General features: G+C 34.2%; 1 long non-coding RNA gene across 2 annotated transcripts; it reads right to left on the bottom strand.

Moving 5' to 3' along the window:
• Positions 1-841: 841 nt before the first annotated feature.
• On the bottom strand, positions 842-6,712 carry LOC131813880 (uncharacterized). 2 transcript variants are annotated; one of them, XR_009347021.1, is made up of 3 exons: positions 6,287-6,712; positions 2,879-3,016; positions 842-1,707 (listed from the first exon to the last, which is right to left on the bottom strand). It is a non-coding gene; the product is annotated as an uncharacterized LOC131813880 (long non-coding RNA). The 2 variants fall into 2 exon arrangements; XR_009347022.1 differs by having other exon boundaries at positions 2,879-3,013.
• Positions 6,713-17,891: the final 11,179 nt, after the last annotated feature.

Below are 17,891 nucleotides of genomic sequence, written 5' to 3'. Positions count from 1 at the left end.
ATCTCAAATCAGGAACCTAAATTTACACCTTAAAAATTAGAAAAAGAAGGGCAAAATTGCAGTGGATAAAAATGAAATAGAGAATAGAAAAATAACAGAGAATTGATGATACCAAAAATGTTTCTTTGAAAAGATCAATTAAATTGACAAAACTCTTAGCTAAACTAACAAAAAAACAGGGAAGATGCAAATTTTAAAACCAAAATTGATCTTAAAAGTTTAAATATAGGAGCATTGGTTTGGAGAATAAGTGTGTTGGTTGTAAAGACAAATAATTAGAACCTGAGGTTAGTTTGAATGAGAATCACACAATTTTTAAAATTATGTATCATGTCTTTATTTCTAAAAAAAAAAAAAGTCTTCCCATTCACGGACCTCAACATATCCTGTGGTTTTCTTAGGTTCTCAAAGAGTCTTATTCTTTTCTGTGCTTTTGTGATGCATAACCTTGGGTAAACTTAGAAATCTCTTCATTTTGTAAGTAACAGGATTATCATTTTAATCAATGATGAAAAAATTTTTAAATTTTGTGGAACTGTTAGTTTTCCCAAGAAAATTCATTTCTCTTCTTCCTTCTGGCTAATCTACACATTTTTTTTTTCTCCTCTTTCACAGACTCTTGGCATTTTCAAGCTGTTACAAGGCATATCTAAATGTCTGACCTCTTTGAAAAATTGCTTTATAGTATTTTTCCTTTTTGTAAAAAAGAAAAAAAAAGTCCTAATAACGATTTTGTAGTAATGAGTCTCTGCTATTCATATTACCTGAAAAAATGTGAAGCACTATCTATAAATAATTTTTTGTGTTCTTTCAAAGATCGACACACTTTTGAAAATTAGCGTACACTCATGCAAATTCCTATTTTATTTTAAAGATACATCATATGGACACTGAATTTTATTTTAAGCAGGAACATATTAGGAACTCAGTATCTAGCTGTTACAAATGGAACTAAATATCATGCTCCTCAACAGCCATTATATTACCTAATGTCTAAACATTCACTGTACTTATGTTCATGGCTAAAAATAAAGTTTGTGAGCAACATCTGTCTTAATATCTCATATTTAATTATGGAATCATAATGATTTAACTATTTACTATTGAGATCTTCTTGTCCAACTTCCTCATTTTATAAAAGAGACTTATGACTCAACTTTTTTCATTCGGATGGCTAAATTAATAAAGTATGAAGAAGTATTATTAGAGGAATTTTTATTGTAAAGAGAAATTACTGAACTACTTTTAGACAGGATTGGCCATAAAACCTAAGAATCAAGTACTCTTATGTAAATTGTTAAATTTATTTTTACTTTAGATTTATGTTAAAAAATCAGACTAAGCAATTAATGAAAATATAATCTAGTTCTGAGTCCAGCAAATGTTCCCTGTAAAGGGCTAGAGAGTAAACAGACCATGCAGTTTCTGATACAGCTTCTCAACTTTTTGTCATTGTAGCATGAAAGCAATCATAGGCATACAAAAAGAATGAGTATGGCTGTAACTGAGTTCCAGTAGAAATTCATTTAAAAAACAGGAGATGGGATGGGGGCTCCTGGGTGGCTCAGTGGGTTAAAGCCTCTGTCTTTGGCTCAGGTCATGATCTGACGGTCCTGGAATTGAGCCCCACATTGGGCTCTCTGCTCAGCAGAGAGCTTGCTTCTCCCTCTTGCTCTGTCTGCCTCTCTGCCAACTCGTGATCTCTGTCTGTCAAATAAATAAACAAAATCTTTAAAACAAAAACAAAAACAAAGCAGGAGATGAACTGAATTTGGTCAGTGGGCCACTATTTGTTGATGCCTGATTTAGTGTTCTGTAGGATAATTACGATTTAAGTATCCAGAAAATTCTTTAACATATTGACTTCATAGGAATGAAAATATTGTATGTTAGTCATCTGAGAAGATTCGAAGTAAAACTTAAATTGCTTATAATTACTAAATACTTCCAAATACATTATCTCAATTGAGTCCAAGATCAAGTCTATGGCCTAAATTTATTAAGCAATTCTTATTAAATGCAATTAAGGATTTATTTTGCTTTGTTCTATGTTTAGATATTTTCAGGTTTATTTTTCTGATTAAAATATTTTAGTCTTAAGGTAAACCTGGATAATTGACCTATTTTTTAAGTTTGCTTTGTAATTCAGATGTACCTGAAACTGATGAAACCTAATTCAGATGTCTTTGAAACTGATGGTTAGGACTAATGTTCGCATATGGCTGAAAATTAGTTTACTGGTATGGTTAATAAACAAAGGCAAACTGCTCAAATTTACCATATCTTAAAGGGTCATCTTTGGATTAGTAGAGCCATAAAGTCAGCTTACAGTTTCTATAAAATTATTGTTTTAAAAATACTTCTAAAGAAGTATTTTCTTTTGAATGCTGTGGCAGATGTAAGAATGAATGGCCTATGCTTCCCCATGTGGAAGTCAGTACTCCTTGTATTCTATAGGGTCCTTATGAGTACTTTTTGAGGCTTCTGTGGAAGTAAACAAGTAACCTATGGCTCTGTACACATTATAGAAGCCCATTCTTCACTAATATATCAAAATCAAGCATAAGATTTTCCATCTGTCCTGGAAATTTTCCAAGGTATACAGCATGCTACTAGTAATTTTCTCTGTTTCTCACATTAATGGGATAATGATGAATTTTTTTTTTAATATTTTATTTATTTATTTGACAGAGAGAGATCACAGATAGGCAGAGAGGCAGGTGGGGGTGGGGGCAGGAACCCTGCCGAGCAGAGAGCCCTATGTGGGGCTCAATCCCAGGATCCCGGGATCATGACCTGAGTCAAAGGCAGAGGCTTTACCCCACTGAGCCACCCAGGTGCCCTACAATGAATATTTTCAAAGAATTGCCCTTACTACCTGAGGTCTTTTTGTCCTCTTCTTTTCCTCTTGCTTCTAGCACTCCTTCTGCTCATATTTCTTTTTCTCCTCTTCTACTTTTTCTTTTAAAAATGTTCTATTTCTTGCAGCTATTTAATGATGATGTCCTCTTTTCTACTAGGGATATCATTAAAAGAGAAGTGAGGATGAGATGGTTAGAATATCAATATACATGTCATGAAGTGAGAAATCTTTAGAAATTACTGCTGTCATATGAAACAAAACAGTAATTTTCTTTTTAACCAATGTGTCCATTTGAACATTGGTAATATATTAGCATTTATGTAAAAAGATGAACATTTAAACTGATAATTAAATATCTTTTATATTGCTAATTTCAAGCTAAAGCAAAATTAAGATTAATTTAATCTTAAGCAAGATTAATTCTTGATCTTTAGAATTAATTTTGCATTAAGTATTTAAATGCTATATTTATCATTTATCACAGAATATTAAAATTTAATGGGTTTCTTGATAAAAACCAGGTGAATGAAACATAAGAAAGACCATGTATGAAGAACCCACAGTTGACATTATACTCAGTGGTAACAAAATGAGAACTTTCCCCCTAAGATCAGACACAAGAAATAAGGATGTCCACTCTCACCAGTTTTATTCAGCATAGTTCTGGAAGTTGTAGCCACAGCAATCAGGAGACAGAAGAAGTGAAAGGCTTTTAACTGGTAAGGAAGAAGTGAAACTTCCACTACTTGCAGATGACACGCTACTCTATATAGAAAACCAAAGGATTCCACCAAAACACTACTAAAACTGATAAATGAACTCATTAAAGTCACAGGATGTAAAAATAGTGTGCAGAAATCTGTTGCAATTCTATATCCTTAATAATGAAGTAGTAGAGAAATCAAGGGAAAAATAATTTACAGTTGCTCAAAAATAATAGGACACCTAGGAATAAACCTAATCAAAGAAGTAAAACACATGTACTCTGAAAACTATAAAACACTGATGAAAGAAATTGAAGATAATACCAAAAAAATGGAAAGACATTCCATGTTCATGGATTGGAAAAATAAATATTTTTTTATAAAAATAAAAAATAAGAATAAAAATAAAAAAATTTGTAAAATATCCTTCTTATCTGAAGGAATCTGTAGATTTAATCCAATCCCTATCAAAATGCCAACAGACTTTTTCCCAGAACTAGAACAAACAATCCTAAAATTTGTATGGAACCACAAAAAGGCCCTAAAAAGCCAAAGCACTCCTGAAGACAAATAAACTGTGTTTATCACAATCCCAGATTTCAAGATATACTAGATATACTTACTACAAGTTCCTAGTAATCAAAGCAGTATGTTATGGGCACAAAATAGATATCAATAGGATCGAATAGAGAGCCCAGAAATAAGCCCACAGTTATATGGTCAGTTAACCTTCAACAAAGGAGAAGAATATGCAATGGGAAAAAGACAGTTTCTTCAAGAAATGGTGTTGAGAAAACCAGACAGCTACATGCAAAAGAATGAACTGGATCACTTTCTCACAGTGTACATGAAAATAAACTCAAAATTGATTGAAGACCTAAATGTGAGACCTGAAGTCATAAAAACCCTAGAAGAAAGCAATTAAGTAATTTTTCTGATATGGGCTATAGTAACATTTTTCTGGATATATCTCCTGTGACAAAGGAAACAAAAGCAAAAATGAACTATTGGGATAAATAAAAATAAAAAGCTTTTGCACAGCAGAGGAAACAATCAACACAACTAAAAGGCAACCCGCAGAATGGGAGAAGATATCTGCAAGTGATACAATGAAAGGTTAGTATCCAAAGTATATAAAGGAGCTTCTCAAACTCAACACCCAAAACTGAAATAATCTAATTAAAAATGGGCAGAGGACATGAAAATACACTTTTCCAAACAAAACGTCCAGATGGCCAACAGATACATGAAAAGATACTCAACATCAGGGCAAATTGAAACTACAATGAGCTATTACCTCATGCCTGTCAGTGTGGCTAAAATAAAAGGTACAAGAAACAAGTCTGAGAATTAGAGGAAAGGGAGCCCTGTGCACTATTGGTGGGAATGCAAACTGGTGCAACCACTATGGAAAATAGTATGGGGGTTCCCCAAGAAGTTAAAAATAGCACTACCCTAAAATCCATTCATTCCAGTGCTGGATATTTACCAAAGGGCATGAAATCACTAATTTGACAGGGTACACGCACCCCTATGTTTATTACAGCATTAAAAAATAGCCAAATTATGGAAGCAACCCAAGTGTCCATCCATTGACAGATGAATGGATAAAGAGGTGGTATACACACATACACATACTATTTTATATATACATAATAATTATAATATAAGTAATTATATATGTATATATTTATATGTACACACACACGCACACCCCTGTGTATATACCGCCTCTTTATACACATACATACAAACACACACATTGGAATATTATGAGCCATAAGAAAGAATTCCATTTGCTACAACATGGATGGAGTTCAAGGTTATAATGTTAAGTGAAATAGTCCAGTTAGAGAAAGACAAATACCCTCTGTTTTTACTTGTATTGAATTTTAAGAAACAAAGCAAGCAAACAAAGGAAAAAAGAGACAACCCAAAAAACAAACTCTTAACTATAGAGAACAAATTTTTGGTTACCAGAGAGGGGGTGCGTGGGGGAATGGATGAAATAGGTGAAGGAGATTAAAGATATACTTATCATGATGATCTCTGAGTAATGTATAGAATTGTTGAATCACTGTATTGTACACCTGATACTAATGCAACACTGTATGCTAACTCTACTGGAATTAAAAACAATAAAAAACCAGATGCATGGAACAGTATTTTAAATCATTTATTCCTTTTGCATATGATAATTTGGTAAAGTAAATGTAGTATTTTAAAAAGCATATCTGAATGTACTTACTATTTTCAGTAATATAAATGGAAAACAATTAGAAAAATTCTACCTATAACAACAGTTCTATATTATTTATTAAAAGGTAGTACATGTAAAAGTAAATTCTAGGAGAGTGATTTTCCAAAATTGATATATTCTTTAAATGCTTTTATGTATTTTCAGATTTCTTGGATAAACAAACAAATATCAAAATGTTATTCTCATTAACTACAAAGGCAAATTACTGAAATAAAAGCTCACACAAATTAAATAGCAATGTTATCTAAAACCAAAACCATTACAAGTTTTATATTAAATTTACTTTTATAATGATAAGAGACCCTAAATGTTGGAATAAATACAGTGACCTGAAGAGAATGTTCTATTTTATCTAAGCGGTCAATAATATTAAACCCAAACTCATAAACCACTTAAAATGTGCCTGGATTTATTCTGAGTACTTTAGATATAGAAGTCTGTTTAATAACCCATACCTACCCTGTATTAGTTTCCTGAAGGGTAGCTTAAAACAATAGAAATTTATTCTCTCACAGTTCTGGAGGCCACAAATCTGAAATCAAGGTATAGGGAGAGAAATATTTTCTTGAAGGCTCTTCGGAGAGAACATGTTGCATGCCTTTCCTTTAGTTTCTGGTGTCCTCAAGCAGTCCTTGACATCCGTTGGCTTGCAGCTGCATCAGTCTAGTGTCTGTCTCCACTGTACCATGGCCGTCTCTCTGTGTATCTTTGTCTTCACAGGACCTTTTCTGATTCTAAGGACAACAGTCCTATTGGATTAGGATCTACCCTAATGACTGTATCTTAATTGATTACATCTGCATGGATCCCTTTTCCAAGGAAGGTCGTATTCACGGGCCTCAGGAGTTAGGACTTAAATATATCTTTTTGGAGGACACAGTTCAAGACATAACACAGCCTTGAGGAAAACCTTTTATTTAAAACTTGTTATTTACATTTTGTAAGCAGGGAAATGGAAGCTTGGAGCACTTAAATGATTTACCACAATTATATATTAAACAAGTAGCTAAGCTGTATTTTGAAGTCAGACAGCTGGACTTCAGAATATTTTCTTAATTGGGGTTTATTTCCCAATCACAGGAAATACTTGGGATTGTCATCCTTTGCCTCCCCTTTTGACTTAGGCAAAATATTTATATAAAATGCAATTAAACTGGAATAAACTCTCCTAAACAAAAATATCCTCAACTGATTTTTTAAGTATATCTACAAAGCATATGTTCTCTCCGCACTGAAAACTACCTTTGCAAGTACAAAGTAGTCACCTTGAAACCTGAATCCAAGGAACAAACACAGCCTGGAAGATTTGAACAATACTGTTGTCTCTTTTTTGTTTACAACTTCAAAAATGGCCTCATAGAACACTGCCAATCACTTACAAGGGTCACTAAGCTATATCCCAGCAGTTTGAAATTCTTTTTATGAGTATTAGGAAAGCAAATAGCAATCTTGTATGTTTCTCCCCATGGGATGGAGTTACAGATATAGCATTTTATAATATTCATGTTGAAGGAAGATATTTTTGTAGGTATTAAAAAAAGCAACAGTGTAAATAACAATGAAAAATGTTTTTATAAAAACATTGTACTGCATCCCAATTCAGTGAATTTGGATCGAACACCAAGAGGTGGCATTTATACACAAATGAACACATTTTACGAAGGTAATATCGTGTTGACTTACATATATCTACAGTCTCAGTGCCTAGCCTGGTACTCAAGGGAGGGAATTTGCATGATTGAAGGATATAGAAGATAATGTTTCTGCTGTCAAGGAGTACAGATGTTTAAAGTGTGAGTAGATGGGTAAGACAAAGAACAAATATAATACAATTTAGAATATGATCAGGAAATAATGGAGAGACTAGAAACATTTTAGGAAATGCATAAAAAGGCTAGGTTAAATCTACATGAAAAAGTTAAAGTTTAGCTAAAATTCTATAAAGTTAGAAATTATAGGGAAATCATACTGAAGTTGCAAAACAATTATTTTAATATCTCAGGCTAAAAAGTTTTGTATGATTTTTTTAAAAGATTTTTTTAATTTTTTTGACAGACAGAGATCTCAAGTAGGCAGAGGCAGACAGAGAGAGGGAGGAAGGGAAGCAGGCTCCCCACTAAGCAGAGAGCCCAATGATGCCGGGCTCGATCCCAGAACCCTGGGATCACGACCCGAGCCGAAGGCAGGGGCTTTAACCCACTGAGCCACCCAGGTGCCCCAGTTTTGTATGATCTTTAATTCATCTTCTCACCCCTTTCTCACACTCCAACCAACAGCAGAACCTCTGGTTTACTTTCAAAATATATTCACAGAATTTGACTGCTTCCCACTTTCTCTGCGACCCCCTCAGTCCAAGTCAACGTTCGCTCACCTATATTGTTGGAATAGCTCTTTGGTCTCCCTAATTTTGTACTTGCCCTCATTCAGTCTGTTCTCACATAGCAGCCAAAATGATTCTATTAAAATTTGCAATATTTTGTATCATTTTTCTACCCCAAACTCTCCAGTGGCTATTCATCACATTCAGATTAAAAAACGACTCTCTTAAAATAGATTACAAAGCCCTCTGACCTTTTATTCTTTCTTGTCTGTTTTATTCCAGCCATTCTGACCTCTAGGTTCCTCAAAGAGTAGGAATCCTTTTGCCTCAAAACTTTGCACTTGGTGTCTCTACCTGTTTTGTTTTTTTCTCGAAATATCTCCCTTTGCTCACTCATTTTCTCTCTAATCAGAACTTTCCTTCTCAGTGTACCTTCTTTGGTTACTCAATAGGACAAGCTTATTTATCTTGTATCCACATTGATGCTTTTATTTATTTTTTTCTTAACCCTAATTATGATCTAGTATATTATACATCAGCCAACTTTTTCTTTTTTTCCTGTCTTCTCCACTGGATAGTAAGCTCTGTTATACCTGAGATGTTACCTCTTTTGTTAATTGCTCTGTGTCCCATTTTCTAGAACTATAGCTTGGATAAATTATATGCTCAGTTAATTTTTGTTGAACAAATTAATGATTGATAACTGAGGTTTTGAGCCTAAAAGCCATGAGATAGTATTAAGGGAATTAAGCAGAGCCCACTATGCTTTTTTTTTTTCCCTTCAACTCAAGTATCACTGCTTCCCTTTTTCTTGAATCTTGAACCCTGAATTTTTTTTTTAATGTATTACACAGTGATGTGCTTCATGGGTGCCTTTCCCAGTAATAAGGGATGAACATTGATTGATCTAAACCAATTAGTAAATTAAGTCTCTTTGTTAATCCATTTAGGCATAAGAATATGACTCCCCTAAATAATGAAATGTAAAGGGAAGTATTCGCTTGACTCATGAGGAAGTATTTTTTCTCTGGTATTGAAGATACTGCCTTTCTGTCTTTTGATACCATTGAGGAGATATACATGGGTAGGGGATATGTAGGCATCATGAATTAAGGAGAAGACAGCCAGGAGAATAGTGGCTGAACTGATGCCTTGACAATATAGATGCACCAAGAAGTACAACTTTGGAAATTCATAGACTCTGGGCTACTTCTAATGTGAAACAGTAAATTCTTTACTCATTCAGGCTATTATAGTTGAATTTTGTGCTACTTATTGAAATTACCTTACATTTATACCTGTGGTTTATAAAAATACCTAAGTCAGGAGGAGAAAGAGGCCTTTGTTCTCTTCGTCTTTGATTTTAATATCATGTATGTATTTTTTTTTTGCTTCAGACCAAAAGAAAAATTTGAAGGAACCTACCAAAATTTATGGGTTTAATCATGCAGAGGAGATGTTATCTATGCTAGCAAAGAGAAAAACTAGTTGGAAAGCAAAAATAAAGCTAATTGCAAACCCAACAAGCACAACTGAATAACTAAAGATAGGCTGTTATTTATTTCTGAATTCCTGAGTAGCCAAATCAGAAACAAACAAACAATTAATTAAGAGAAGTACAATAGTCATAACATCAGATTTTTCTTAACAGTTGTTTAGAAGAACAGATGTTCCTGTTACAGAAACCTTCAGAAAATGATTTTTATGATTCCTAGTGGGCAACATTCTTAGCAATACACCTGGACAATTAAAAAGTTTCTGATTGTCACTTCTGCCCATTCCCAGGATACAACCTCATACAAAGCCACTTGGAATTATATTATATCCATGTTCTATTTTCTTTATGTCTACTTTTGTCCTCTCTGACACATACAATTAAATTCTGATGCAGAGTACCAAGATACTTCCTATTAAAAAAAGTAAAAGTGTAGACATTGTGTCTACTGTCATGGAATTTAGATAGAAAATATATATAAATAAGATAAGATTTTTTGTTTCATACAGAGTAGCTTATGGGAGATGAACATTCCAACCTAGAACAAAAATGACAAGACTAAATCTGATCAAAACATATTTTTTAAACATTTGAAAAAATGAAAGGTCTTCCACAGCAATCATAATTTGAAGGTAGGATCCCCCCCAAAAAATTAACTACAGAGTTGAACCAAAAATCATGAAGGCATTTTTTATTTGAGGCGATATTTGCCAATTAGTGATATTGAACAAAGACCAAAAATCCCACAATTTGCCAAGAATGTGAGAAGATAGCTGATTTTATTTATAGTGCTAGAAAAAAAAAGTTGAGACTTGAGTAACAAGAAACTTAAAAATTTCGGAGCTAAGATACCATGCCAGTGGTAGGAGAGACTCAGTGGTTTATCTCTAAGACATATACAGGGGAAGAACGAGTCTCACTATTCTGAGGAGATAAAAATTGAAGTCTATGACATACAAGTAACCCATACTTTTCGGCTGTGCTTCTGGAGAAGTACATCCTAATAATGGACATGAATTCCAGGTAGATGAGCCTTTAAGTAAAAACAAACTGCAATGGGGACGCCTGGGTGGCTCAGTTGGTTAAGCAGCTGCCTTCGGCTCAGATCATGATCCCAGCGTTCTGGGATTGAGTCCCACATGGGGCTCCTTGCTCAGCAGGGAGCCTGCTTCTCCCTCTGCCTCTGCCTGCCATTCTGTCTGCCTGTGCTTGCTCTCTCCCCCTCTCTCCCTCTGATAAATAAATAAAATCTTTAAAACAAACAAACAAACAAAAAAAACAAACAAACTGCAATACAGTTTTGAACAAGTAACTTTAATATGACCTTACTGTATCTGTCTGTAAGAGAAGAGGGAGAAGCTTATTTTGGAAAAAAGACATCATCCAAAGCCTCTATAAAATTTCTTTTAAGTTTTTCATAGTCAATGTCCACTCTTAAAATATCTGTGGTTAAGAGGGAAAATAAAAATAATAAATGTAGACCTAAAGATAATAAGGTTATTGAAATTACTATTAATTGATTTAAGTCTAAAATATGTCAAAAGTTACATATGGTCATTAAAATAAAAAATTGTCATCTAGATAAAATCAAATAGAAAATTTAGAATTCTGAAAAACTAATAGAAATAGAGAATTCAATAGAGGTTTAGTAATAAACTGGACAAAATAGATTAGCAAACTGGAGTAAGTTAGTAGTAAATATTCTAATTGGAACACAGCAAATGGTTATGATAAAAATAGGAATAAGTGGAGGAGGAAGAAATTCTAAGCTTGTAATTAGAGTCTCAGGGGAAACAAAAGAAAATAATTCAGAAATATTTAAAATATAATATATGTGATATTAAATCTAAAATTTCTAGAACGTGCACCCATATCAGTTAACTCAGGTCTATCTACTGTTTTGGTATTCCCTCTGTGGTCTAACAGCCATAGTATCCATCCCCACATATGTTCAGTTTTCTGCCAAAATATATTAGGAAATTCTTATAGTCATTTTATTTGTAAATTATTTCCTCCTGAGTTACAGGCATATCTAATGCCCTAGAGAATGCTGATGGGGGGCCATTAGTTGTGTGTCTGGTGGCACCCTGAGTAAAATGAGCATAACCTTCCAAAGCATCTTCTATAAATGAGGCTATCACTGTATTTTTTAAGTACAAAAGGCTCATCTTTTCAGAAAACAGAGAGCAAGATACTTCCACTCAAAAGAATCTCTGCTGCATTATGGTCCTTATATCATCATTACCAGCAAAATAGTCCAGCGCAGCAGCCACATGAACTCCCCATGCTTCATTCGATGTTTTATCACACTCAACCACAGGTTACATTTTGTGATTCCACTGAGGGCCATGGGTCACTAGCATTCCATTTCTCATTGGGAAGGAGCCGGCATTGTAATCAAGCTCAAGGACAAAACTAACTCCCAAATGCTATCTTTAAAGGCCTGTCTTCTGGGACCACTCCCAATACCAATTTTTTAGCAGTCTGAATCAAATCAAGAGACATAAACTATAAAGTGATATGATCAGGGAAAGTTTAGTGGGAGAAATGACTTAACATACAAGTGATTATGATTTACAAGAAATGTGGCATCTTAGAATTGAGGGAAGACGATTTAGGGAAAGTGATACTTAGAAGGGTGGGCCACCCCTGGACTAGGGTTCAGATATCTGTAGGAAGGTGTACTCGCAGGCCACTGGGCAGAAGGAAGTTCACTGGCTTGCCTGACCCCATCCATAGTTTTTGGACAAGCAGGAAACAACCCCCCAGAATACAGGAGGGACACAGGTGAGCCATCACCAGTGTGGCCAGGTACACAGGCATATAGAAGGAGTGAGGCATCAGTGTGAACAGAAAGCCAAAAAGGCCTGGTGTTTGTGTTGGGAGGTCCGTGGAATTCACAGGGCTGTAGCATTAGGAGAGCCCTGGGAGACAAACCACTGGGGCCTTAAGATAGGTGAGCAGAGAAAGGTGGGGCTCTGGTGTGTGTAAAAGTTGTGTTTATGTTGAGATAGCTGCAGCACAGTGATTACTAGCCCGAGCCAAGGCTGCAGCAGTGCCAGGAGATCACTCATGTAGCCAGAACGTTTCTGACACCCATGTCATGGACCAAAAGTGCACCTCTGGAAATGGAAGGAGTGCTCCTTTCTCTTGCAGTGTTCCTCTAACAACCTCTACTGAGAAAGTTTAACATTGTGCTCACTTGTAAAATAAATTTTTAAAGGAATTATGTGCATTATCACAGAGCATGTATTGAAAGGTATATTTGGCATTGAGAGGTAGTAAATAAATAATTGCTGTGAATATGAAAGAATGATACATGTTTTTAATATTTGGAATTTATGCCACTAATATCCCTTGATACCAGTTGATTCCCTTCTGTAATAACCTTTGAAACCTGGATATTATTTAACTCTTACTGAGTAATTCAAAGTCATATTCTACTGAATCCTTCTCCATAACATTTTTATTCATGCTGCCATCACATATTTTCACAATTTTTTGGTAAAGTTATGGCCATTACCTAAGAATCTATATATTCCAGTATGTCCATAGTGAAACCTAACTTATCATTTAAAGATGACTTACAAAATAGTAATTTTAAATATATTCAATTCACTACTTCATTTGATTGTGTAATCCGTGTAAACAGCTTTTTATTTTCATTTAACATTCTAAAAAGTTTGCAGTTCTAGATGTTTTCGCAATTTGGTTTTAATTCATTTTGTACAGCTGCTCAGTCAGCATGTGGCCAATAACACATCATATGCCTTGTCACATAATCTGGTGTGATTTAGTGAGAAGGAGAGATCGTTCCTCTTAGGGACTAAGGTGACTCAGGACACCAAGACAGTTGTCAGTTCTTAAAAGTTTTGATTGTACAACTTCTTCAATAAATGGATGTATTTGGTCTGTTCTGCACTATGATTAATCTTGAAGGAAACATACTGTCAACTTATTCCAAGTAGTCTTTTTGTTTTGTTTTTGTATGTTCTCATTTTGAGTATCATAAAACCTTGAAAAAGGGCCTGTTACTCTTTGAATGTTATTATTTAATCTTGAACATCATTCCTCCTTAAAATACTATGTATTTCTGACTATTTGATATTTTATCCTATTTCTTATTCTGAGAGATTAAAATATTTCAGTTGCCATTTATATAGTTTCGACATATTCAAAAAATCTTGAAAACTTATATGTTAAAAACACATACACATGAGTATCTAGAATTTTGGTCTCAAGTAAATTGAATTTTTTATTTTTTAGATTTATATTTTTTATTATAAAAGCTTGAGAATATGCCAGATAAAATTTGTAGTTTGCAGACAGAAATGGAGCCACATACATGTGGTCAGAACTTAAAAATCACATCTGCATATTTGTGCTCTACATTTTTTATAATCCATTTATCTCAACTTTGATACATTGTACATTGTGAACATATTACATTATACAAGATTCTATCAAATTTTTAACAGTAGGGTGAATCTCAGCATGATCTGACTCAAACCTTCATTTTATAGTTGTAAAATGAGCTGAGGTCTCAATAAATCTTAAAATATAACTTTTTTAAAGTATTTATTTCATCAAACATTTATTGATCTTCTGTATCTAAGATTATCCTTAGAAAGGATAATGGGTGTAATGACTCAGAAGGAGGGATGTATTGTCTATTTTCAGCAAAAAAAAAGACCAAGATTTTATTATGTATTGCTTTGGGTTGATTTTTCCTTACTGCCTTTCTGATTTTTGCTTGTTTCTCAATGGTGTCAGGATTCAAAACTCTCAGCCTGATCTCAGTTGTTATAAGCTTCTTTAAAATGGGGGTTATAATAAGAATTGGTAGGAAAACAAAAATTTATCTTCTAATTTAAATTGGAATTCATAACCTGTGAAATTCGTTAATAACCTATGATATCAGTACTTGATTTGAGATAACAGGTTGGGAGAGATGGTTAATTCATGTGGCCAGAGTCAGCTGTATTTAAACGTTCGATCAAAATAGAATTGATTACCATCCCAAGACCTCCTGTTGAATTACTTTCCCTCAAGTATCCCCCATTTTCCAGTTACAGAATAAGCAGACTCTATATTTTAATGGTTATACCAAGTGCCTCTCCTTTGTTTGCACATAATGCTGAGTCTTACATAAATACCCCAGTAGTTCTTCTAAAGAAAACTGGTGGTTATTTTTAGAGAAGTCGTTGGAGATTTGGACAGAAGAGCACATAGCCCACAACCCTGCAAAATGTCTTCTAATTTGTAGTGGAACTGAGTAATATCTGTTACTTCCTTTTTTATTACTGAGTGCCTAAAAGAGGTAAGGGTTTTCTAGTGTGAATATTGCTTTGCCACAATGATTTGAGTTGTGCTTAACTTTCAAACAATGAATTTATTCTTAAAAGATGATATTTAAAAAACATGCAGTTCAGTTTTTGCTTTAGCAAGATTGCCTGTTTAATGTAGTTCACTAATGTTTCTTTTGGCTTTTGTACTCATTATTGGTAATATCAGATACAATTTAGAGTTGTTAAATTTAGTAAAAACCCTAAGATTATTTCCTATATCAACTACAAAAATTTAGATGTGACATTTCATGTGCAGAGACTAATTTTAAATAATTTTTGTCAGTACTTAATAACCAGGGCCTTAAATGTGGCTGCCTGAAGTGAGGAACCTGGAAGCTTAAGATTCACTTGCTTCATAGTAAATCTGACTCAGAGAAAGAAAGGAATTTCAGTAAACAGTTAAAGTGAAGCAAATATTTTGATAGAAGGAGCACAGGATACTCTGGATACATTTAGCAAGAGTCTTCTAATTTAGTGAGGGGCCATTCTGTGTGGAAAGAAGAAAGTAAAAAAAAAAAAAATGTTGTTTCAACTAAATGGAGTGTCAGAAACAAAATAACAGGGAGTAAAATGGAATAGGCATAAAGTGAGGACAAAAACTGAACTTGGAACTTGTCCTCTGGGCATGGGATGCCACTGAAGGGACTTTAGAGGAGGTTAAAAAAAAATAGGTTTATGTTTTTAATGCAAAGATAGTTGTGTTTAAATCCAAAGGTAGTTGTATTTGTTCACTGATTATACAAACATCTGCAAATGCTTATCAGATAATAATTTAGACTGTAGGTCTAAAAAGCCTTTTGAATTCAAGAGAACATTTTTCTTTTGGGGAATTTTGAAATTGCTCATTAAGATAATGAAAGCCTTGGATTTAATTCCTCAGATAAATGCCTTCCCCTTGGGGGTGCCCCTTAGGGTGGTGAGATTGAGCCCACGTTGGGCTCCGCACTCAGCATCTGACTCTTGATTTCAGCTCAGGTCATGATCTCAGGGTTCTGGGATCAAGTGCCACATCAGAGGAAACATTTAGAACTATAATTCCCTGCACTTCCTTTCCTGCTTGTTCTCTGGTTATTATTTTCTATGAAGGACATTTGCTTGAGATTTTAAAAAAGGAGATGTTATTGTTCTCTGGAGAACATCTACGTATTAAACGTCTTTAACTTTGGCTGATTTTAAATGTTTTCCTTTATTGCTTGTTTTAAGAATGTGATTATTATGTCCTTGAAATTGTCTTTGTGTTCATTCTGCTTGTGATTTGTTGAGATTCTCAGGTGTAAGGGTTAATATCTTTATCATATCTGAACAATTTGGGAGTCATACTCACCAGAAATACTTTATCTCCTTACCTACTCCATCTAAGAGTCCAATATTTCTGTGCTTCATTATAGGTAGGATTCATCAAGTTCACTAATCTTCTCTTCTTCAGTGTCTAGACTGCTATTAGTTATACCTAGTGTGTATTTAAATTTCAGATACTGTACTTTCATTGTAGAAGTTCCATTTCTCTTATTTTTTTTTCCTTCTCATTGTGTCTTGTTTGTGTCTATGTTTAAATATTTTACCATCTTCATAATAACTGTTTTAAATATTATCTGCTCTCTATCACCCCAGTTACTTCTGGCTATCTTTCTTTTTGTGATTTATCTACTGCTTACAGATCATATTTTCTTATTTCTTTATGTCCAGTAATTTTTTATTGGGTTTGAACATTTTGAGTGTTATGTTTTTGGATATCTGGACCTTCCTTTAAAGAATGTTAGTTTGTTTAAGCAGGCAGTTACTTGTGGATATTTTTATTCTTACAGACTTATTTATTATTATTATTATTATTTTAATTTTTTATTTTTTATAAACATATATTTTTATCCCCAGGGGTACAGGTCTGTGAATCACCAGGTTTACACACTTCACACTTCATACAGACTTATTTATGATGCTTGGTTAAGTGGATATCCATAATCTATAATCTATGACTGGTATAGCACTTCACTTTATACCTTAAGTTATGGTCATTCCTGGATCTCAGTTGATTTCCTTGGATGATTAATTGATGGTTGATGCTAAATATTACTTGATGGTTGATGCTAAAATATTGCTCAGCTCTGTGTAAGCTACAGTTTCTTAGTTCATGGTTTTATTTGTTCTTTCCTTGGTGTTTTTTTTTTTTTTTTTCCTATCCTCCTGGAGTATGCCCAGATTCTTATTCAGCAAGGTATTTAAGAAGACCCACATGTAGATTTCTGGAGTTCCTTCTCTGTTTATTTTCCTTCCCTCTGTTATTTAGCCTTGCAAATCCAATTACTTCAACTTCTGTAAAATCTTATCTATGTACCTGTGGTCAGCTAGACCACTGTGCTTTGCTCCTGGGTCCTCTGTGCACCAAGGTATAGGAAGCACCTTGAGTTAAGTCAGAAAACCGGACTAATTGGAAGGACTTATCTCATTTGTTTTACTTCTCTCAGAGCACTAAACTAACTGCCGGTTGTTCAACAAATGAAAATAATTGTTTCACGTATTTTGTTCAGATTTCTAATTCTGGATTGCATCTTTGAAGGATTGAAGTTGTATAGAAAAACATACAGTGCAGGGCACCAGGTGGCTTGGTTGGTTAAGCATCTGACTCTTGGTTTCAGCTCAGGTCATGAGCTTAGGGTGGTGAGATTGAGCCCCACGCTGGGCTCCACACTCAGCATAGAGTCTGCTTGAGATTCCTTCTCTCTCCCTCCCTGTTCCTCTACCTGCTCACATACCCTCTCTCTCTGTCTTTCTAAAATAAATAAAATCTTAAAAACTACACTGAGGCAGCTGAATAGAATTGAGGATTTCTTATATGTCTTGCTTTGGCAGCTGGGTTGCTGTTAAAAACTATCAGTGAGGTGGGAGGAAAAAGCAGGAAAGAGG

The sequence above is a fragment of the Mustela lutreola genome, chromosome 13 (genome assembly GCF_030435805.1).
Source record: "Mustela lutreola isolate mMusLut2 chromosome 13, mMusLut2.pri, whole genome shotgun sequence".
Classification (NCBI taxonomy): domain Eukaryota; kingdom Metazoa; phylum Chordata; class Mammalia; order Carnivora; family Mustelidae; genus Mustela; species Mustela lutreola.
Note: the sequence above shows the minus strand (reverse complement) of the source record. Positions and strands in the feature narration are given on the sequence as shown.